The sequence below is a fragment of the Pezoporus occidentalis genome, unplaced genomic scaffold, assembly GCF_034315485.1.
Source record: "Pezoporus occidentalis ecotype Australia unplaced genomic scaffold, CSIRO_AGI_Poc_V1 ctg184, whole genome shotgun sequence".
In the NCBI taxonomy this organism is placed as follows: Eukaryota; Metazoa; Chordata; class Aves; order Psittaciformes; family Psittacidae; genus Pezoporus; species Pezoporus occidentalis.
In genome coordinates, this window is record NW_026913683.1 from 388,138 (window position 1) to 412,225 (window position 24,088).

General features: G+C 40.5%; 1 long non-coding RNA gene across 2 annotated transcripts in view; it reads left to right on the plus strand.

Moving 5' to 3' along the window:
* The window catches only part of LOC134162222 (uncharacterized), a 44,240-nt gene extending 20,689 nt beyond the window's left edge, over window positions 1-23,551 (plus strand). For both annotated transcript variants that reach the window (XR_009964258.1, XR_009964257.1), the window contains 3 exons: window positions 16,097-16,162; window positions 18,041-18,174; window positions 23,208-23,551. This is a non-coding gene — a long non-coding RNA (uncharacterized LOC134162222). The remainder of the gene's footprint in view (window positions 1-16,096; window positions 16,163-18,040; window positions 18,175-23,207) is intronic.
* Window positions 23,552-24,088: the final 537 nt, after the last annotated feature.

Below are 24,088 nucleotides of genomic sequence, written 5' to 3' on the forward strand. Positions count from 1 at the left end.
AGGAGCTTTTCCTTTTTTTTCATGGACATCTAGTTTAACTGGCATGGAGAGGTGACCCACTCTATGCTAGAATTGCTATCTTTCAGGGAAATTAATGTTTGTGCAAATTGCAGGACTGACAGCTCCTGCAGATCACAGTCCTTGATCTATAGAATAGGGAAGAAAAGTAGGGCAGAGGGAGGTTGTGTTGTGTCTTGTATCTCATCTGTGCTTTGCAGGGTTGAGGGGAATGCACAGCCTTCAGGTTACTTGAACTTAGTCACTTCAAACTGCTGTCATGTAGCAGGTAGAATGGTGCAGTGTTTTAACTTTCTGAAGTCATTTGGTAGAGGACAACCGAGTACTCATTTCTGATCTTTTCTCTATAGCAATTCATAATATACAGTAGGAATTTTAAATGCAACTAGTGAATTTGTCATTACTCGCTGACGGCTGGCTCCACTGGTGGTTTGAGACCTGTACGGCACTTAACAACAGAGACATGCTGTGCTCTGGTGTGTACTTGAAGAAAGGCCATTAAGAGCTGAGATGTCAACAGTGACCCCATGCACCTGCAATAAATGTAAGCTTTGTAATTAGTAGCAAGCTGTCTCAGAGGGCTACAGGTATACTAAGATTAATTTTCACTGTGGTGTGCCGAAAGTTCTTGTGTAATATAAGGCAACCAGTTAATGTTGTCAGTAGAGACTATCAAGTTATGGCTTGTCTGGCCTGATGACAGAGCTAGACTTGGATCCTTGGGGCAGCAACTGTCTTTCCATACATTTTTTCTGGAGCTTACCACACCCTGTTAGTGCAAAACAGAATACCTGTAGAGGCACACCTCCATTATGAGTGTCTCTTTGTTTCTCTGCTTCATTATGCACCTAACTTACTATAGTAACAAATATTTACAGGGTAAAATAATGCCAAATTACATGTGTGCGTATATATATATGTATTTTACTCTTAAGTGCATATATATATTATACTCAGTAGGTGCCTATATAATATATATAGTGTGAGTATATATAATATAGGTGAGTATAATATATATATACTCAGAAAGACAGTCTGTGAACACCAGCCTGCAAAAAAAAAACAACACCACGCACTGAGGGACTCTTCTGCCTATCTGTTTCAGGCTTTCCTACTGCCTGAAAGGCAGGTGGCTCTGGCTTCACATAAAGAAGCCTCAGACAAGGGTAACTGACACTGGAGCACACTTTAGGCAAAAAGGCATTTCAAAAGGTATCAGAAAGCACGTCTAGACTAGATTTTGTAGCTGAAAGGAAAAACTATTATCCTTTAGGTTGAAAAGTGACCCATGGCTTTAGGCATTAGTGATTTTTGATAAATGACCTGGTCTTCCCTCTCCCCAGCGTGGGAGGCAATTGGTTTCCACTGTAAACCTGGGCTGCAGACAATTTGCTTCATCATATTTGTAGCAAAGGTAGTACAGCCTAATGGAACAGAGGGAAGAGGGAGCTTGTGAAAATGTCTTCCTTGTGTTTATTTGCAGAGCTAATATGATATAACAGTATAGCACTTCCAGCTTGAAACTTCTAATATATTAATGAACAAGATCTTTTTTATGTTTTATGAAGTAGTTGTGTTTTCATGGGATACGTATTAGCATGATTCTTGGCATGTTATAAATGTGACATTGCTATCGTATATGAACTGGTTTGGTCAAGAACCATGTTAACTGCCCCATCAATTACACTTCTAAATGCCTGTCAAATTAAAAAAATGCAGCTCTGGGCCCCTCAGGGTTTTTCCTTCTTTTAGGCAAAGACTTTTTTTGTTTTCACTCACTACTTTTATCTCCTTATCATTTGGGAAATTTTCTTGCTTAGGTTTCATTAGTGGGGGGTGGGTTTCTTCTTGTAATGACAGCAATATCTTTGTGTGGGAAGCAAAAGGAGCATTGTGAAATCCCAAACTCCTTGGGATACTGAAAGAGTCAGGGCATTTAGAATTTCTTACGGATGGTTACTATTGTGAAGGCAGCATTTAATATGTTAGGTAGACTAGCAAAGACGCAAAGGTAATTGCTGTTATATCTTATTCTGTATGTTTAAAACATGCTTACCAGACTGTGTGGTGTATGTGATAGCAAATGTTGCCATTTCAGCCACGGCCAGGTATACATTTGCATATAATTGCTCCTTAGTATATTTTTGTGGAGAACTTTTTCCGAGAGCCTAAGACAAAATATCCATGCCACTTCAGAACACACAGGTACTTAATTCTGTGTGTTCAGTAGACCAAATATTATTGAAATGAATGTGGTGGAACACAGCTGGAGTTAAATGAACTATTGTTCTCGCAGTGCAGGCTAGATTAAAAAAACAGGAAAAAGAAAGAATCTTAAAATCCTGGGTTTTTTTTTTAATGGCTCCAGCTACAAGCCTATCTCCAGATAAGCAGCTGGCAAACAAACATATGACATTCCCCACCTCCACCCCCCCACCCCCCCCCAAGATCTTACAAAAATGAATTTCACATTCATCCAGCCATGTCTTTCTATGGGTGCCTGCTGGCTTATCATTCCTGAAGGAAGCTGTCCATCTGGGAAGGTTGTGAAGGGACTGGCAGTCTCTCTAGTGCAGAGACAGTGCACAGTGACTAGGAGCAAGGCATCCTCAGGGGAAGCTCAGAGCTTGTCCCAGCCTCTAATGGTCAAGTGTGTGAATAAGAATCTGGTGGGGTTTCTCTGCACCATTGCTAAATGTTCTTTCCCTCCCAGATAAACTACGGGTAGATGGGAAGAGTTCAGTGCATCCTTTTCTGCTTGAACTGCAGTACTCTCTAACTGTGATACTGCAGGACTGTATGGGAACCTCATGTAGTCCTGAGAGCCTCTATGTAACATTACTTGGCTTATACATGTTTTATTATGTTTGGCTGTTGGTGAGAGTCAAATGAAAATTATTTCCAGATTACAGTAAAGGAACTTCAAACATGGTAAGTGTTGCTAGATCACTGACCATATTAAAACTGAATTTTAGATGGCTGTACATCAATGTTCAGCGGAAACTGCTAAAGAAGTGTAGCATTATTGGCCTAAAGACACTGGTGAACCTTGGGAAAAGATTTGTGCCACGTTTCTTATGACACTAACCTCATGGAGGATATAAACCAGTCTTTGGCACACTCTCAAGAAACACATACTGTAATTCATTATAACAATACCACTGTGATATTGTTCATAATATTTATGAAAGCGAGGCTATGAAAACAGTATGCACTGCCTGTCAGTGGTGATGTATCATTCTTTAAAAGAGAATATACATGACAAAATGTTTTAAATGAACTCCAAAAATACACTGGCAAGTTAAAACAATTTGGCTGGTCGTGCACTTCATGCCAGGGGGGGCTTCCCAGGATATGCTTCTGGATGACCTTTTTGAGGACATATATCAAATAGTCATGTATTTATTATGGTCCAAGTCAGTCTTCAATAGCAATGATGAATGTCGTATAGCGTACACAGTCATTGCAGCTCTGTGTAATACTCTGTTCAGGTTTCAGTTGCTGTCTTTGCTATGGAAAACAGAGCTGCCTGTGTCACATCAACTCAAATAACCCAACATTTACCCACAAAATGTTCCCAGTGGCATAAAGCTTTATCTGACCTGGCAGGGGCACACAGATGCCAGGAGCCCTGGAAGGAGGCTTCTGCTCTGCTTCCCCAGTTGTGTCTGTGCCCAGCAGAGTCTGGGGAAGCAGTCTGGCTCTTGTGAGTCTGGTGGCTTTATAAGCCCTCACAGCTTCCAGGAGCGTGCTGGGATTCACTGCAGTTCTGACGTCAGTGTAAATCTGGATTTCTGGGCACTGAATAAAGCAACACACTTCTTCTGCGGCTGAACGGCCCTGATGACATGCAGTTTTTCTGTTTCCCGTCAGCATTGTGGGGAACATAAGCAGCATGAATGTCCTGACATTTGCTGCAACCAGACATGGGCTCAGTCCAGTTCCTGGTGAAAGGAGTTCACCAACCCTGGATAAGCTCGAAAACAAGAGTAAGCTGCATCTCAAAGGTGTTGAGGCTGGGCTGAGGCTAGCACTAGCGTCAGGCAGAGTACAGGGCAGTTTCTCACTTCACAAAGAGGTGAGAGATTTCACAGTGGTTTTAGAATGTAGTTTACTAGCAAGGGAAGCAGAAATCCCAACCTCTTTTCCCTGTCTCTTCAGGAAACCCTCCTGCTTTGACCACTCTAGTTCATTTCTACCCAATTGCTTGGTTATTTGCTGTGCTTGGGTGCGGAGGGAGAGATGAAAAGCAAAAGGGAAGGCAGTTGCCTCTTACCACCATGCACAAATGCTCCGAACAGAATTCAAGTTTGTGTCTGGCAAACAAGTCGACAAATCTAAAATGACATTTTAAGCTCAGTTTCCTGGATTCATTACCCTTTGCATGAATGCCTAGATTTGAGAACAACAAGTACCATCACTGTGGGAAGCCCCAGATTTGAATTGTGTGCATGCACGGCTATCTATGAATCATCTATTTTTACTTATCCACTTACCATCTAAGGTAGTTGGCTTCATTTAATAATGAAATAATAGCCTCTCCAGAAGTCCTCTGCCAGATCAGCTCATTGTTCTAAAAGGGATCTCAGTGCTAGTTTTCTGAAAGACTTTTTTTAAACAGAAAGAATTTAGAAAAGAGGAGATAGACACCACAGTAGACAATGTGGGCTACAGGTTAAAAACATAAGAAAGGAAATGGGGAGAAAAAATGGCAAACTGAGATGAAAAAAAAAAATACAATAGGAAAAGTAAGTAAGAGACTATGAATAATAAGAGCAGAGATGCTTATGTAGTGTTTTGTGCAAAACTTTATTGTCTACCTTGTACCTTTAGCTGCTTCTCTATCACTCTCCCTCTCTACATCTCTCTTTATACCTATAACTATATAGTATTTATTTGTTATCCATTTCATCTCATGGGCTTTGGGGATCTGAAAGTGTAATAATCTTTTGCCACTTTTTTTCAATTAAATTAAATTTCATATGTATGCAATTCCTTAAACTGACATAGCTCATTGGTGTGGAAATTTCCTTTTCTCTTGCACTGCATCGTTTATTTGGAAACAATATGAGGAATTAAGAATCAGTGTTCAGGTATGTACATTTTAATCATGCTAAGGTTGACTGATTCATGCTGGGATTGCACCTCTGCCAAAGGTTGCATCAGTGATTCTGCCTGATAATTTAGACATGTAATTTCAAGCACAAATAACTGTTCACATATATAATGAAGTTTCACCTGCAACACTAGAGTCAAGACCTAGGTGAAGCTGGCCAAGAGCCAAGGCTGCGCCCTATATATTTTGTTGGTCTGGACAAAATAAACAGTATTGCTCCAGATCAGGGAAGTAAGATACCGAAGACTCCTATTAGCAGTAAGGAACTGTTTGTTAGTGAATCTTTCTGGTTGAAATTGTCAGCATCCTTGAAACAAAAATTAAAAATGGAAACCAGTACACATTTGGTAGCAATTTGGTTGCCATTTGAGCTTTAATCAAGATGACTTAGTGTATCAACATTAGTGATGACCTCAGTCAGAATAATTAACAGAAAATATGGTGTTTAGATTTAAGTATAAAAAGTCAAAGAATAATTTAAAAGCAGGATGTAGATTAAAAAGGAAAGAATTAATATCCTCATCTAACCTAAATAATGGTTGCTCAATATTTGCATACAAGTCAGATGAAAATTCACATATTGGATGGTTTGTAGTTAAAGAACATGTAAAGTAACAAATAAGATGTAAAAACCTGAATGTATTTGTCAAGCACACTATGAACACCCTCCAGATAACCTTATGAGATCATCCATGCTCTTGAAAAAAATTCAAAAGACCAGCCAGCAAGATCTCAGTCTCATCCAGTCTGAATTTTAACTCCAGTCTCCATTTTAAGACCAACCCTAATCTATTCCTAGGCATTGTTTTCTCAGCCCATTTCTAATACTGATCTCTGTTATATAGGCATTTTATTTGTTGTAAAGCAGAGGGACAAGGATATTTCTTACACAAATATTGTATAAATAGCTGAGGCTGTGAAAAGTGCCTACATGTCAGCTGTGTTCAGTGGAGAAAAAATGTGAATGTTGCTGTTTATTTTGAGTATCAACAAACATTTGGAATAACAAATATTGCGAAAAGAAAAAAAAAGGCGGGGGGGGACAACTTCTGCAGGATTTTACTGTCACATGGCATACATAGCTGTGATGCGCTAAAACATCTAGTTGTGCAGAAATAACGTGTTTCTTAGGGAGGGTGTTGTAAGCCATATAATTTTAGAAATCTTATCACCTGCAAAAATTGATGACCTCATTTTCCATTTCCAAGTTGAGGGAATTTTACTTTGTGAATGGGGAGAATCGGGAGCTTCATGTTTTCAGATTGATTCTCTTCCAATGACTTTGACCAGCCGTGAACTCTGTAGATGAACAAAAAGCAAGTTATGTATGGTTCTTCAACTTGGTCCATGCTCTTTATGAAGGCTATTTTCTTTTTTTCTAATCTCTACAATAATTTATAACATTTCTCTTTAAACAGTCTACTTTCTTAAATGGCAAATTATATTTCCATGACCTCTTCTGTCTTAAGTGCAAAGTGCAGAAAGAAATGTTTTCCAGCCAAATGAGAGGGCTCTGTCTCAAACTGAATTCTTACAAATGCCTACAGTTTGTAATTGATACTTCCAAGATATTCTCAAGGAATTTAAAACAATCTAGAATTTAATAGCAATCAACAGAATCGAGACAAAGTGAAACTATTACACTGAACTTATCGAAAAGCAGGGTTTAAATTGATGCTGCATATTATTCATTTTGACAGCTGCAAATTCACATTAAAGATAGCAGAGACCAAAAGACAGCAACTAGAAGAGGAAATGCTAATTTATTACTCACAGAGAAACAACTCTGAAGCTAAGCTTTTCAGTTAAATTTATGAAATACTTTGATTTTCTGAGGTACCTTTGCTCCACAGAAGCCCCAAAGCACTTTGCAAATTATAAGTACAATCTTAATTTCCTGTCATGCCAGGTGATAGGCAAGTATCTCTGGAGTGGAAATGCAGTATTCGTTATTCAATAGCAACCCTATGCAAAGACAAAATGAACAATTATTTTAAGTAAAATGGCATGGATGGAAAGGTTATATTGCTAAAGCACGTGTCCTCATCATACTACACTGCTTGTGTTAGAAAAACAAGGAATGAAGAAATCCAAAATCCATTCCTAACTGTACTGCTACTTGGTGTATGGTTTGAGACAAGTCACTTAATTTTTTTTGCTTCACTATGGAAGGGAATAATGTTGTCTAACTTCAGTGATGGCATGCTGGTAGCAAAAGAACGACGTAGTGACTTGTTTCTTACAGGAATTGTATCTTGGCATTTGGGAAGGCTGAAGTAATATATCTCTAAGTGTGATCTGTAAAATTACTTGAAATCATTCAGGTGGAAAAACATGTAAACTGTGTAAATAGAAAGTACTATAGGATTTAGGAATTTGTAAGCAGGGAGATGTGATTGATGTTTTGTTATGCAATAATTTTAGTTTCCTATACAAGAATAGAGTTATTTCCAGCAATTGTCACTTTAGGAGGGCTCATATGAATGGGAAGACTAACCAGGGGTGTTATGCTCATTAATTGATCAAAGTAACAAGTATTTTTAAACCACTAAATCTCTAGTGATATCACCCTTTAATGAAAAACTATTCGATGCAAGCCCAGTGCCCTGTAACAATTGAAGAGAGTTATCAACTTTCTAAAACCCTTGAACAAGTCATAGCTTAAAGGCTTGATGAGGCAGGGAAGGATCATTCTGATGATATCATGGTTCTAATGTTTTGTTTCAGGAGTATGTCATTTGTTTCCTAAGGTACAGTGTGGATGAAAAGTCCTAAAATTCTGTAGTGCTTAGAACAATTTCTTAACTGCTATCTTAATTGATTAACATTGTTTGTCCAGACTCAATCTGATGTCTGTTCCACTCAGCAGGTGTCAAAATGTTATCTAAAGAGCAGTGAGGAGGGAGATGAACACCTTGGAAATCTATGGGGTTCATCCTTTCCCTTGGGAATGCTTATAGGTACCATTACTGTCACTGGTGTCCGTGTTTGCAAGTGCTAAAGACAGGCTTTTGAGTTGGTGCCTTTGGTTAATGGCAGAAGTTACAGAAGTAGTGTATGTAAATATTCAAATACTGCATCTGCTGAGAAAGTGTCCTAGGGCACCCCTAAGACATTCAGTCAGGACAGTGATGCTCCTGTATGGCTATAAAGCTGAGACTAAGTTCCTCAGACTAGCACCTTCTTGTGGGATCAGGAAATTGGATCAGGAGATATAACTGCCAGAGTTGGCTCAAGTATATACCAGAGTAGGCCAAACCACTGCAAAAATTAATGAGCTGTATGAGTTTGGGTCTACCAAGATTTATAGGCTAATGGATAATCATCAGAAGGAGAAAATACTGTATGAAAACAAACACTGAGGAAATTTAGAGCCCTTATGTCTCTGCTGGCTTATGCTGATGTAAATCAGGATTAGTTGCACTGAAGTCTCTTGACTTACAATAATATAAGTAGGAAGAGAATGGGTAATTTATGTTCACTTTATAGTACCACACAGATAGAATTAAGTGGTCTTTCTGGAAATGAGAAATGGGTCTTTTCTGAGCCATTTTGCAGGGAATTAAGAATGGCAACCAGATGCTTCATTCAATGCAGATTTTAGATGGGGAAGAAACAAACCTTGGGAGACTTTTACAGTATTTCTCAAGAGCCTGTGCTATGTATTTGCCACCTATAAGTCTGTGAAATTTATATACACTGTGAGCTATATTAATTTCCAAGTAAATATAAAATATATACAACAAGGAATTCTGATAGCTTCCTATAAACACTCTAAAACAGGGTGTTTTCTATGGCCAGCCAAAATTACAATAACTACAGCACAGCACAAGAACTTTGCTTATCCCTGGTCATTTGCTAACTTGTCTATTTACAAAACTATTGCTGAGTGAATCTCAAAAGGAGACCAACTGTTCACACTGGTTGAAGCCTTCATGTCTGGATCTTGTCCTGAGTGGAAGAGTTAATGCCCTCTCCAGCCCCCATTAAAAAACCAAACAAAGCAAAGCAGAAAACAATAATAATAATTAAAGAAAAATAACATAAACCACCAGACAACAAAAACCACTTCAATAAAGGGAAATCAACTACCTGGGATCGTACCTGGTGCAGTTGGGAAAAGGGACGCTTCAACATAGACAGAGGCCTTTTGTTGAAATGTATTTTGCCAAACTGCTTTTCTACACATCAAAAACTAGATTTTGCTTTTCTCTCCCAGAGATGGTCGGTTACTGTTGCAAGTAAGTGCAGTGGTTTGAGCAAAGCTGCTCTCACAAATAAAATCCCACAAATAATGTGTCTGCTGGCTGATGGATTATGCAACACAGAGCCAAGTTAACAAGAAGCTGGAGCGGCCTAAGTTCCTATTTAACTTGGACTTAACATTGGCATTCAAATTATAGTTTTATTTTTCATCTGTTTTCTAGGCCATGAAACCAAAAATGCTCTGTCCCTTGGAATGCACGTGAAACGGTCAATTCTCAGTAAATCCCAGGATGTATCTGAATTCAGGGAATTTCTCTTGGAAATAAGTATTTTCTTACAGCTTGAAAAAGTATGTCCTGTTACGTGATTAATGTCTTTTATTCAGACAACTGGGACTCTAATGCTGAGCATGCGTGATTCTTCTTCCTTAATATAGCAGTGCATTTAGGAAAACCATCATTCTTTTGAGTTCGCGAACATGCCGAAGATGATTGTCAGGATCTGTTCATTCACACGACACAGTTATCACAGACTTAGGGCACAGATGCATGATGAACTTTGGCTCTTAGGGACAGGATAAATGCCTTGGGCATCTTTTGTGCTTTTTCTGCCCTGAGCTGTACATTATCGTTTGCTCTAGCACAGCAATTTGGGTTAGCCCCTTCCCTGTAGCAACTTGCATTTTCACCTTTCAGGTGAGAGTATCCAAGCATCACTCAGCATGATCGGGCATTTTGTGGTCATTGCAGTTCAGTTTTTAAAAGTTCCTTGTGATCCAGTCTCACGGCCATCACTACACAGGGAACAAAACTATGCAAACACATAGCTAGAGTGCAACTTAGGGCGCAGGGAGTTTACAATGTGTGCAGAGAGAAGTTAAGGAGATGGTAAGGACGAGGCAAGGAGAGACAGCGTGATGCCTGCTTTACATCAGGTCTTCTTGTGTTTGCTCAGTGAAAGTGGAGAAGGCAGGAAGAGATTTCGTTATGCAGAGGTACAGTTCTGCACTGGACTTCTCGTCACCTCTTGGCAGTTGGAGGCTAAAGCTTTCCCTCCTTTTAGCTGGGGGCTAAAGCTTTTTTCCCTTTACTCCCTGACCTTGCAAGTCTGTCTCCACCCTGGTTGATGTAGTGAAAGACATCTCAGAGTTTCTCTGCTGTGGAGGAGTGAAAGGCAGAGCTGTGCGCAAAGCACAGCCTCAACAGGCTGTTTTTTATGTCTTCAAATCTCTGCTGTGAAGATATATGGCTTTCCTGGGTGGGGAGGCAAGCAATCACCTCTGATATAGATGCTGGTAGAATGGAGGTTTAGAGAGCAGCTCTATCCACCTGACCATCCTGTGATAGCACACTGGTTGCTCTGGGTAGCCTGCCTGTCCCAAACACACACAGCTTTTGCTGGTTCATCAAATGGTGGAAAGGCTTCGGTGCTGCCAGGAAAAGATAAATAGGAGAAAACCAATATGCGCCTTTGACTCTGCTTAGAGCAAACTTCTCTTTGGAGCAGAATTGGGGGATGGGGCATCTAACCTAAAATTCATCAAGTTCTCAAAATTCTGTCTGTTATTCAAGCCTAGTTAAACTTCTTAGGTGTCAAAGTAGGTAACTTACATCTAAAAGTAGGGGGGTTGGTTGGTTGGTTTAAAAAAGCTGTTCAGGACATAAATATGCTTCAAACAATGTTAAGAAGCTGACATTGAGTCAGGAAATCCTAAGCACCAATTAATTTATGTCATTTTGCTTGTATGGGGGGAGGAGGTGGTGTTAAATTTGGGACCAAAGAAGCAGCCTTAATCCAGACTTTTCTTGTTACTTGTTCTGACATGGCTTAAATATTTTTTTTAAATTAAGTATGTGACAAACTATTAATCCCATAGTGAAGCTATTGATATTCTCAAAGATGTTCCCTAATCTCCTTCAAATATTTATTTAATATTATTATAGCAGGGCCAAATACTATATTACACTTTATCTAAATTAATGTTTTTTCAAGATATATTTAGGAAGGAAATGTGTGTTTATTGATTGTATGAATGAAATTACTTTAATTAAGGAAACAGGCCCCTTGCCAAAAATGGCATGCATGACTATTAGCACAGGCTACTTCCTACAACAGCCCAGAAAGGCACCATCAAAAGCAGATGCCTAAATTAGCTACAACATACAACCTGGCCAGACAGACACTTCAGACGCTTAGCCATTTGTAGGATAGATTCTCTTTCCTTTGAAAGCAAGCCAGAGCACAGTAACACTTTACGGTTTTCTGCCAACCATCGTATAAGATTTTTCAGCTTTAAATTAAAAGTTACTTCATTGGAGCTTGATTCTCTTGTCAGGAGATTCCTCTGTCAGCTTTCAGCACTCCTATATAGATTGGTGCTTGGAGCAGAGGATATGGGATACTTAAGAAACGTTAGAAGTTTAATCTTTTTGCCTGAGAACACAGGCAAAAAAGTGATGACAGTAATGACTATGGAAAAGGAAGCATCAGGCTGTTGTGCTTTGTTTTATTTCATAGCAGCATTCCAGTGTTCTGACTTGCTTTCACAGCTTTTAGGCTCAGAGTTCATTGGAAATCCAGTGTAGATTTCCAGTGCTGTTGCTATCACATACAATGAAGAGGAAATCCTCAGAAATGAGTGGGAATCTATAGTTTAGTAACTTCCCCTAAGAATGTGACTTTGGGATGTTGTGTAACTGAGAAGTTCATGTATTTTTCTGAATCCCAGCTTGGTAGTTAATGGGGTACTATACTCACCGAGCCTGCCTCTAGTGCACGAGAATAAAAGCTATTCCAACCTCAGACATTACGGAATGTCTTTTTTCCATTCAGACTGGAAATGGTTAAAAAAATACAGCCTCTGAACCAACCCCCACAGCTGAACGTCTTAAAAACCTGAAGGTGGGACTTAAAAGGAAGAAACCCACCACAGCAAGGGGTATTACAAAATGAGCCATGGAAGCAGTGGTTATTGGTCAGGGATGTCCTGGCAGCAGGGGTTTCCCGGATCGGTCTGCCTTTGCCTGATGTGACAGTCGAGTCCCAGGAAGCCTTGTGGCCTCACTGGGGCTGTGGCACGGGATTCAATTAGGATTGGAACAGTCATTCACTGCTTAGCCAGAATCAAGCTTAGCTGTGATGCTGGTGATTTGGGCTTTAGCATGCTCATTGCTGCTATACTTTTTCACTTTTCTTTACTGTATGGGGAGCTTTTTGTCTTGGGAAGGTGTTGGCAGTTGACTTGAGCCTGAATTGAGGCATGTACCTGTGTGTGAGCTGAATGCAGGGGATAGTGAAGGCTATGGGATTTTTTGTTTGATTTTTGCAGTCCAGCAATCCAGCCACAGGAGAGCTCTGGTGAGGGAAGGAGCCTTCTCTGCCAAGTCAGCTTTCTGACAGCCCATCTGCCTGTAGCAGGGAATAAGTATAGGGGCATATGCAACAAATATATGTGACAGGAAGAGTGGGAGAGGCTGCAGCTCTGTCCTTCAGTGCTGATGGATGTTGAACATACTTCATCTTATGCTGCAGTGCAGCCCCCAGCTCTCTCAGAGCTGATCCTAACTATGTAACAGTAAGAACCACCCAGCAGAGGAGCCTGCGTAGCTTAGGCACCTGAAATGTTTCCTAAGCCTCTGACCTGGCTGCAGCAGCCATTTAAAACAGCCTTCCAAATTAAGGTTAGTTCTTTATGTTAAGTGTGAGGAAGTACAACTACAGACCTTCTCACCTTGTGTTCTCTGTATGCTATGGATGTGTGTATACCAGCAGAAGAAATTTCAGTGTGAAGTGCCTAGTTGCATCCATGGGAAATGAAAAAACATTTCTTCCAATGTTCCAAATGAAAAGCAGAGGAGTAGATAGATACCCTTGGGGGATTAGCTGTACAGCTTCATCTCTTGAGCTCTCTCCTGCGGGGTTCTTTGTGTGATGGTGTGAAAATGCACTGCTGAAGTGTTGCCCTCCTCTGTACTTGCAAGCCCCCTCTCTCTGAAGCCATGAGGTTTCTATATTCTCTCTGTACACTAGCAGGGGAAAACAGTTTCAGCAGTACTTACAGGATGACTTACATGATTGTCACTGTCTCATCTTGGTAGCTGCCAATAACATCTTCCAACCATCCTATATAATTATCATGTCTACGTAATATAGCTGTAAATAATGTGATTGGTATCTTAGCACATAATGTTTGGCTACTCACATGCACAGATACGTCCCTCCTTTTGAAAAGTATCCAAACATCATCAGAACACTTGCAAATCCAGTAACTAGTAGCCAGTTTTTAGAATCATAGAATCAACTAGGTTGGAAAAGACACTGAAGATGATTTGGCATGTGTTTGCAAAACATATGCATAAGCCTTGAAGAAAGACTGCGTGAGGGGTTCTCAAATCAAGATGTAAAACCCTCAGCTGCTTCGGGTTAAATCATCCTAGAGGTTTAAACCGTACTGGGGAGTCGAGTGCTGTAGTACTCGGAGTCACCAGTAAGGGGAACCCTTCTTGCAGTAAACCATCAAGCTTTTACTGCTTTGATGGAGAGCGTGGTCATAAAGATAATGTGACATTTTGGTTCAAAAAAAAATTATGTTTAATCAGAAGGTGAACAGAGATAAGCAGTTTAAAATGAAATCTGAATTACAGTTTCAAATCTGCTTTTTTTTTTTAACTTCTCAATGAGATTGAATAGGAAATGTGAATGAACCGACATCATGCAGGCATTAACCCTTACAGCAATCCTAAAGAGAAGAATCAAAGTTGATTTTGACGACTGGCCTTGAAACAATATAAAACAAACCACTCCATAAAAGTGGCTGTCAGCAGGCACTGTTTTAACAAAAACAACAAGAGATTGATTTATTGCTTGAAATTATGAAATCATAAGTAAAATTTCATCTGTGGTTCAGTCTTCTCAATCCAGAAATGCAATTTTGAAACTTAGGCACTACTGTTCTAAATAGTCTTGAAAGTTATAGATTTTAATAAGTATGAAGTTGAATCTCAGTACCATAAATGCTGCAGAAAACCTCCTGAAACAATTTTAATTAATCTATATTGTTGTTCAATAGATGTTATGTCAGGAGAAAATTGGTATACATGTGCATCCCTGTTCACATAATATCCAAAATCACTGTAGTCTTTAACTGTCATAGTAGCTGTATTTTTATATTTCCCTGACAGAGAAATATGTTTTATTGGGGTGAATAGAAATTCAATATTCACTTGGCTAAATAACTGAAGTATGGATTTTCTTATATCAAATGAGTAATTCTGGAACTGGTGTGATGGATTGGTCTGCGGGAACTCCTCTCCCTGTCCAGTGTATGCATTTCCATTACATTTAATTTGGAAAAAACATATTATATCTAGTCAGATTTACTTTTCCACTATGAAGTACCTAGTAAGTAACTTTATGAAACCACTGGATGCACAGATTCAATGCCGCCCATGAAATCTGTAGATAAATACCACTGCAAATCTAAGCCGAAGTTTCTGCCATGCTTTCTCAAATGGCCTTCCCTCTAGACTGCTAATCAGCCTCTCTCTAATTTTGAATACTCCATAAATGCACTACACTGATTGATAGTGCATCAATATTAATTAATAATTTACCACACTGTTGGAATTTTCCTCTATATGTAATCACAGCTGCAGCTCCTTCTAAGCCTTTCTTTCTCTAGGAAAAAGAGGAGGAACATCATTTTACTACTCTCACCCCATGTTGTTTAGTCTCCCCTTTGGTTTGTCTGCAAATATTTGGAAAAGTCTTTCTTAGATGCTTCTGAAAATTCCTGCGGTTTGTATGGTAATGCAGTTCCATTTCACACAAGTGTGCTGCTGCTCCTAATTGGAGCTAGCATAGCATGCTTCATGTTTTATTTATATGCACAGTACACACGTGAAGTGCTTCAAATAACCTGTACTCTGTTAAGAACTCGAGTCCAGCTTTCAGATAGGGCCCCCATGGGCTATCGCACGCTGACCCGTGGATCAGCTGGATGTGCTGCAGGGGACTGGTTCTGCAGCTCTGCCCAGGTGGCCAGGGGCTCAGCAGAAGCACAGTCCTGCCACAAGGCAAATTTTTCAGAGCGTAGTTATTGCCTGAAGCAGTCCATGATTTCTATCACAATTGGAAATAATGTAGCTCACAGCAGAATTAACAAATTCTTCTATGTCACTCTAATAAAGCAACAGGTGTTCCGTAGGTGGGACACAGTAGCCCAAAGGTTTTAACTGTATTCTCACACTGAGCACAAGTCACTTCCTAAAAAGATCTTTCTTTCATAGGAGTCTCTAACACCATATAAATACTTTTGAAAATAAATGATTTCCTGAAAGCTTACATTCAGACCAATACCTGCTTTGTAATGATGAGGTCTCAACACAGAGGAAAAACCAGACCTCTGAAGAACTTTGCAGGTAATTTACATTAGAGAGGGGGGATAAAAGCAAAAGTATATTCCAGCTGCATTTGGATATAGTTCACAGTGCTTGTCATTCAACTCATCTCACCTGTGTAGTCACCCTTTTATGGAGAAGAGCTGAGGATTTGCAATTCATTCTTGTTGCAATTCATTCCTGTTGCAATTCGTACTGCTCAAAGCTTGTACCATCATCCCATTTTCCAAGTGGCTGTCAGCACCTGTGATGCTGCTGAAATGTCCCCAACAGAAACTGCCTGTGCAGACAACATGAATCTGCAGGTATTTGGCGGCAAGCTTGCATTGATTTTGTTTGTGCCACTTCTCTGTTTCAGGAATGAGAAACCAGTATATAGCACCAGGCATGCCAAATACCCAGCACCAAGGAAACCTTCCTTCAGGTATGCTTTCCAATTCTTAATTATTTAAATATGTTAAATGAAAGTGTACACTCTTAAGCAGTGTTCAAAGTGCATACATATATTTAATTTACATCAATATTTTATCTGCAAGGACAATCTCTTCAAAGCACAAGAGCAGTACTCTGATTTGCAGGAAGTCTGACCAACCTGATAGGATGACTGCCTATATGAACATGGGGACAGTAGTGGATTTTGTTTACTTTGACTTTAGTAAGGCCTGTGTCAAAGTCTTCCATACTATCCTTGTAGGTAAACTGGTAGATTTGTCTTGGATAAGTGGATGTTAAGGCAAGAAGAAAGCTGGCTGGCCTATCAGGCTCAAAGGATTGTGTTCAGAGGTACAAAGTCCAGCTAGCAGGTGGTTCCGTGTTACATTGACACTGTGGCCAGAGCATTCAACCTCTTTATTAACAGCCCAGACAATGGGACGAAGGGCATAATCTGCAAGTTTGTGCACAACACGAAGTTATGGGGAGCAGTCAATATGCTGGAAGGAAGGGATGCTATTCTGAGAGACCCTGACAGATTGAAGCAATGGGCTAACAGGGACTTCATGAGTCTCTGGGAAGGCAAGTGCAGTCTCTTCCAACTTGGACAAAATAATCCTGTGCAACCATACAGACTGGACAATGGAAGCAGTGTTGCAGAAAAAGACATAAAGGTCCCAGTGGACAAGAAGCTGAAAAGAGACAGCAGTGTGGTTTTGTGGCAAATAAGGACAACAGCATACTGTACCATAATAGCATGATAGTAGCCATGTAGACAGGGGCAGCAATTATTCCCACCACATCTGGGATATTGTCTAATGCTTTCTGTCACCAAAGGAATGTTGGTGCACTGGGAAAAAATCCAGCAATGGCCACCAAGATGGCCTCTGAGCAGCTGACATACAAACAGAGGCTGAGGGAACTGGTCTTATTCAGCCTTATGAAAAGAAGGTGAGAGGGGATCTTATTGATGTCTGCAATGATCAGAGGCTGTAGAGAAGACAGACTCTTCTCGAAGGCACTGTGATATGGCAAAAGGCAACAACTGCAAGTTGTGACACAGGATATTTTTATTAGATGTAAGAAAAAAGAATTCACCGTGAGGATGGTTAAATGCTGGAGCAGGGGCCCAGAAAGGTGAAGTCTCCATCCCTGGAGACAGTCGGAACATGACTGGACAAGGCTCTGAGCAGCCCCATCTAGTTGGAGTTGTTTTAAGCACGAGGCTGGAGCAGATGATATCCCAGAGGTCCCCTCCAACCTAAACTGTTCTATGATTCTGTGATATTGCAACAAATGCCTTGCTAAGTATTGACAGAATCAGTCAATATTACTCTGTTAGAGCCATTTACAAGGTATTTTGTCAAATATCTATCTGTCTCCATACTATAGATTAATGATGCATTCATTATCAGACTGTGTCTTAGAGGAAGTAGCTATGTCTAAAATACAGTGTATTATTTAAAATGAGGATGGAAAAAATATAGGCCAAGAACAGGCTCTAGCTGTTACTTTAATTTTGCTAGAGACAGTGAGGATGAATTGGGCCTAAAATATTTCTCTGGTCAAAGCAGAACAGGACTGCTCTGCAGTGAGAACAACCCATCAACACCATGAGCATTAATCAGAATTCCAGACTTCTTCTTAAAATATCTATTTGATAAAGCCCGGGTATTGTGGGTTGACAAGTTATTTTGTATGAGCTTTAAATTGTGGCAGAGTCCCTTCCTTTGTGAATTTGTACTGAGTCCCTGCAGAGATGCTACAGTGTTGGTACATCTCTATGCCTTCACATTTGCATGTTGCAAAAGCTGCTGTTTACCAGAGGCTACGTACTTTCAACTAGTGCAGTGCTCCTTTTTGTCTGCAGAAAGTGAATTTCTTCCCCAGGACTGTAGGTTTCAATGAAGAAAGAGAAGGAAATCTATTGCAAACGTGGGTTAGCTTAGGATGGAGAGAACGCAAGACCTGTGTCAAGTCTCCCTGGCCACACAGACTTTTCAGGTAGGAGGGAATGTTTCCTATTTGGAAATGCATGGCAACATCTAAAGGGGTCTGCAGTTTGTCCTTTCCATACTGATCCAGAAGCACCATAACAGGTTGCCTTGCTCATTCCAGGGTTCAGTTCTGAAGGACTACTCATGTAAAGTAGGACTGATATTGTCCATAACAGTTGAGTGCTGGTCTTCAGAAAGCCTGGCCAAGCAACCTTGAAGCTCGAAACTGGTTTAAGAGGAGTTTAGGTTGTTTGCTGGGATTGGCCTATATGAATAATCAATTCTGATATTTTTACTGCCTAGATTCCCTGCAGAAAACACAAGGACAGAGAATTCTATGGAAAATAATATGTAAACTAAATATATATCATAATTCATTGACTGCAAATTCTGCAGCACCTATTCAGAATTATCACAGAATGCACTGTGTGACTTCTGTGACAACAAGAGCTACAGATTAATTTGGTATTGGCCAGAAGTCATTTCCTCTTCTCTTTATTGAGGCTGCTGTGTTTCAGTTTTGTGCACATCTAGTGGAGCAAAGATATAAATGAAAGCATTTGGTTACCTCCTCTAATTCATTTTTGTTTTCAGGGTCTTTTTCCTGATATGTCTTTGCTCTAGGGGTCCAGTAGGCAGAATACTTGAATGGGGTGATGGGAAGAATGTGTGTAGCTGTGAATGGCAGCTCAGCATCATACTGAATGGGGTTGAAACAACACAGGGGTTGCTGTAGATGAGTCAGTGCACAAACAACAGACTGTGGGATGTATGGGGTGTATGGCTTTTGATATGGTAAATTACAGTATGGGGTTTTCATGCCAGTGAAATATCAAGTCAGTATTCCCCACAGCAGGATACAAGATATTCATGCTCAGGAGTGTGTATTTTTGCTGCTGCGTACCAAGGCTGTTCAGCATAATGTGATCTCTTTACCAAAGAAAGAGGAAGTTTTGGAAATACACCCAGTGCCAGGGCGAACAGACCCTACAAGAAGAACCCCAGAACACAGGAGGGTAACAGCGAGCTCCACCATCACAGCACATGGGAAGTTAAAAGTTGTTTTCTTTGGATTACTGGGTCAGTAACAATTTCTCTGGTGCCAACTGCTAATAATAAGACTGTAGATGTAGTGTACATTGCTCCTTCCATCTTCAGGATATCCCAACATTGGCAAGGTAGCAAGTTCGATGCTGTGCTCACAGAAAAAGGAATTGGCCACTCTGCGCTCCCCAGACCTGGGAGCAATCTGTGTTGTGTCAATCTGAAATGTCAGTCAAGCCTTGAAACACTCACACGTTTCAGTTCCTTCCAGAAGTCCCCTACGGGGGAAATCCTGAAGTCATTCCTAGCTCTCGATGAGAATTCACGGAGACCTGCCTGTGCAGCCTCCGCAGGCACGTAGGCATTTCAGCTGCAGGTATCCCCTCACTGACGTTTGCTCACAGCCTTTGCAAGAGGGGAGATGAAGCATGGTGATCGATGGATGGAGCCGCATGTCTCCATGTCGGAGCCATGTTCCTGCTCGCCATGCAGCCTCGCTCTGCCTGCCTCCTCACTGTGCCCTTTGTGCTGCCTCCCTGCTCCCTCCCCTTTGGCGGAGGCTGCGTCCCACCTCTCCCTTGCCTCCGCTAGCAGCACACAAAATTGATCTGGCTCCTGAGCTCTGAAATACCAGCAAGGGACTGGGATGCTCGTCAGTTTGATTTCTGCTGCTGCACTGACAGGGAAACAAAATGGAGGGGTGCGATGGGAGAGGGAGAGCGCAGGAGGTGGAGAGGAGGGCTAACGTCAGGAGTGAGGGGATGGAGAAAAATCAGACAGCAGAAGAAAAGGAAAGAGCTGGGAGAGATGGGGAGAGAGCAGAACAGTGGAAAGAAATCTGAGCACGAATAAGAACTCCTTTGCTAATTGTGCAGGAGGTGGAGGATGAAAGCCAACAGGAAATGGTATAAGTGGCTTTGTGGCAAGAGTAAGGAGAATAATTAATGGAGATTTCTTGTGAAATAGGAAACAAAGCAGGGAAAATTGGGAGGTACAGCAATTTCAGAGAGTTCCAGTTTTCCATATAGGTCTGCCAACAAGGGCTATTTAATCCTTGGCAACGTTAGCAGTATCAAACCTGAGAGTTCAAAAATCACAACTGTAGCCCTCCCCAGACAATGACACTTTCTTTACAGTAATACATTTTTGGTTTTCTTTATGGTTTTGGCGCCTTATATACTTGAATTCTGTTTTCATGGGGCTAAAAAGTAATGTAAAAAATTGTGTTTCTCAAAAAAATCACCAGTTTGAGAACTGAAGCTTTATAAATTCACCACAACTGATAACAAAATCATATGAGCTGGTATTTCACTGCACTAACACTGGCCACATTAGGTTAGATGAGAACTCTTTGTGGTCCAGGAGCATTTTATCATGTATGTATTTGATGGCACGCTGAAGTGAGTCTGTTTCCTGTTTAATCTGCTGCTGTATCTTACTACAAGGGTAAATGACGGTGCCAGAGGACTTGGCAGCTCCTCTCCCTGAGGAGGAGTGACAGTGAGCCAAGACTGAGAAGCACCACAGAAGTGAGACCATGAATGAGGTGAAGCAATACAATCACAGGATCGTCATGTCCTGGATGGGTAGTAATACTGCTCTCCTAATCTATCTTTAAAGTGTGGTAAGGGAGTGATACCTATACAATGTTTTGATGTCAGCATGGTAACACTGTCAAGTATATTTTGATTTCATGACATCTCTTAATAAAAGAGTGACTGTCTGTCTTTCCAAGGTTAAGTACCCTCTCAGTAGAATACTCTAGTATCATCAATATTAGGATCCCCTTATCCTGGAGATGTTCCTAGAATATGAAGCTGAATAAGTAAAACAACAAGTAAACCATAATGTTAAGTATGGACTTTAATAGCAATCGTCAGCTTTACTCAGTGGCAAAACTCCAACTGAATGTCTTTTTATTGGTAGCTATGTATGTAAAGAGTAACGGTTGTAGCTGCCAGTGTTACAGCTCACTTGGGAGACCATATTAAAAAAAAACCTCTTAGTTTGGAAACCTCTATTATAGATGCAAAGCACTTTATTGGTATAAAATGCTCTAATAAAGGATCCCTTTTTTTAACACTTGGACTAGATCGTTTGTCACGATAAATCTCATTTCTGGACAAGATAGAGACTGACTGAAGGCACGAGTGTAAAAAATGGCAGGAGAGAAAGACTTTTAGAACCTTCTCTGCAGCCTCAGCTCCATGTGAGGGGAGGAATTTTCTGAGCTACACACCTAGCAGCATGGACATTTACAAACAAAACACAGTGAAAACACCACCCAAACCATATGCTCTCCTACATACACACTTCCTCAAGAGAGGATAACGAAGGAAAAATGATGGATGTTAGTCTTGCCAGTTAATGTGCTATTCAATGGAGTTTAGATGCTATGGGGATGAAGGCAGCTTAAGAGCTTCTATAGACTATGAAATAATAATTCTATCACTGCCAAAGCATGTAACACCTGCTCACACAGGGGTTCTGACATCAAAAAGAAATCTTTGTCAAGGTCATGAAAAAGCTTCACAGTAGGGGAGCCGAGATATGATGATTAAAAAAATCATGGTAAAAGCACATTAAATAGAAAATCACAGTAAAAATGTACTATCATGATGAAAGTTAAGTAGAAAATAGCCCAATTAATCTTCCTCAGATGAAGAAAGAAGCAACCTAGCTGATGCCAAACACCATATTAGAATAAACCTTCTTTAATTACTTAATGGAAGCCAATTTAAAATGTGTTTGTTGGTCCATCACTTGTTTACTAATATTTATAGACTTGTGCCTACAAGCTGATTTCTTATGACAGTAATGCCTGGCACCAGTACATGCAGTGGAAGAAAAAGACCAGCCATTCCCATGAGCTGTAGTAGCCAGTGAGGATGCCTCAGTGTTGTTAGGATGAAGTCCTTATCTAATGCTCCTTGGAGAGACTCTATTGGAAATGGAGCAGATAGATTTGAATCAGTCGGATCACAAAGGGATAGAGGCAACTGAGTCTAAACTTTCCACATTCCAGAAAAATCTTCTGACCCATGAACTGTGATATATGTGGGGAGTGTTAAAAACAAAGGGATGCGCAAAATAGGAGCACCTACGTTTATGCCTGCTTTCCTCCGTGTTTCCAAGCAATTGGAGGTAGGTGGCCCCTGCTCAGCATACTGATGCTGAAGATCCCATGTTGGGGTAGCTGACTCTTACTTGCTTTTCCAGACATCAAAGTCCTGTATAGGGGTTTGAGGTACCAGGTCAGAGCCCATGAAATCCCCCCACTCCTCAGTGTCATACGCTCCTGTGGTTCTTGCCCTAGTCCTCTGGAAGTTTAAACATCCTCATTGCAAAACTCTTACATCTGTTTCAAATTACACAGGAAGATGACCATTTCATTAAATGCTTCAGCAAGATTTATAGAGAGCCCAAATGCACTTTGTGACTGATACTGGACACTAATTCCTCTAGGTTTTGTTTTTAGAAAAGTTTACACTGTTATTACTTCTCTGGTCAAAGGTTACGCTTCCTGCTCTCCATCAATGCGACCAGCATGTAAGTGTTTTCAGATATTAGTCAGATCACCTCTTTGCAAGAACCATACTAGTGACAATCTGCCTGTAACAGTTAGCAAAACCACAGCTGTATCAAGATGTGTCCAAGTCTCCCTAGTAGTCAGGACTACCGATACACTTAAGTAGTCTGAGAAACTGTGGGGGTCTTTTTAATGTACCTATGCCTACTCACACAGTTGCCATCATCAACCATCACACAGGTAGCCTGTATCATCAGTTTTAGAAAATTGTGTAGCAATAGCCCCCGTTAAAAAAAAACTACAAAATAAGCAGAAATGCATGTTTGTCCCAAAAGTGTCCATATGGTGTGGCACTGAATCCCTTCTGGCAAGGGGATAAGACCGTAAGTCTGCAGGAACAGGTGAATGCTCCATATTTAATGTTTTAAAGCGGCCACACAATCACTTGTCTTTTCTACTCGTTCCAGTTCTTTTATTATTAGATGTTCAGCTGTATGAGTTCATTGCAACTGAAACCCAATGTGTTGAAATACCAGAGGGAAGATACCCTAGAGCTGAGTTACAATTCTTAGACATCTGCGTCATCTCAGTTGATGTGTCTGGAGTGGTTTGAATAATATCCACTCTGAAAACCACTTGTGTTAGCTGAGTAACACTCTCACTGTACCTCAACTTGGACTACTGAAAAAAACAGCGTCTTTCTGTAGTGCCTTCTCTTTCAGTTCCCTGTCTGAGCTGGTGCAGCACACTTTGTGCTCAGTTGTGAAATATACTTCTTTCTCCTCTCTACACACATTCTTGTGAAGGTAAATAAGTCCCTTTGTGTAAATAAGTCACAGAAAAATGTACCTTTATTTAGAGGTGGTGGCAGTTCCCCCTATCAATGAACTTTTTCTAAGGTAACTAAACAAACCTTTCCAGGACCATCCGTTCCACTGGCCACCTCACATTCTTCATCCCCGTTTCCATCTTTGTTTCTTCAGATAAACCCTCCAATCTTCTGTGGTTCCCCTGGGGCAAACTTTGAAGGTCAACTAATTTAGCAGAGTGAAGTTTAATTTGCTGAAGGAAGGGATTATTAGTTTTGTTCTGGTTCCTTTTGTTGATTTTCAAGGTTTTCTATAAACAAATCACAGATGCATATGTGAAAGGCCAGGGAATATTAGTTTGAAGTATCTGAAACGTACATGTTGAAATGTAAATACTGAAATGTAGCACTCGGTTTGGGGGATTTTTTGCTTTTTTTGAGTGCTGTGTGTGTCTGCTGGTGTCAGTTTCCTGATCCCAGACACCACTGCTGGCATGAGCAGATCACGATCATCTCTGATGTTCATTCCTGATAAATCAG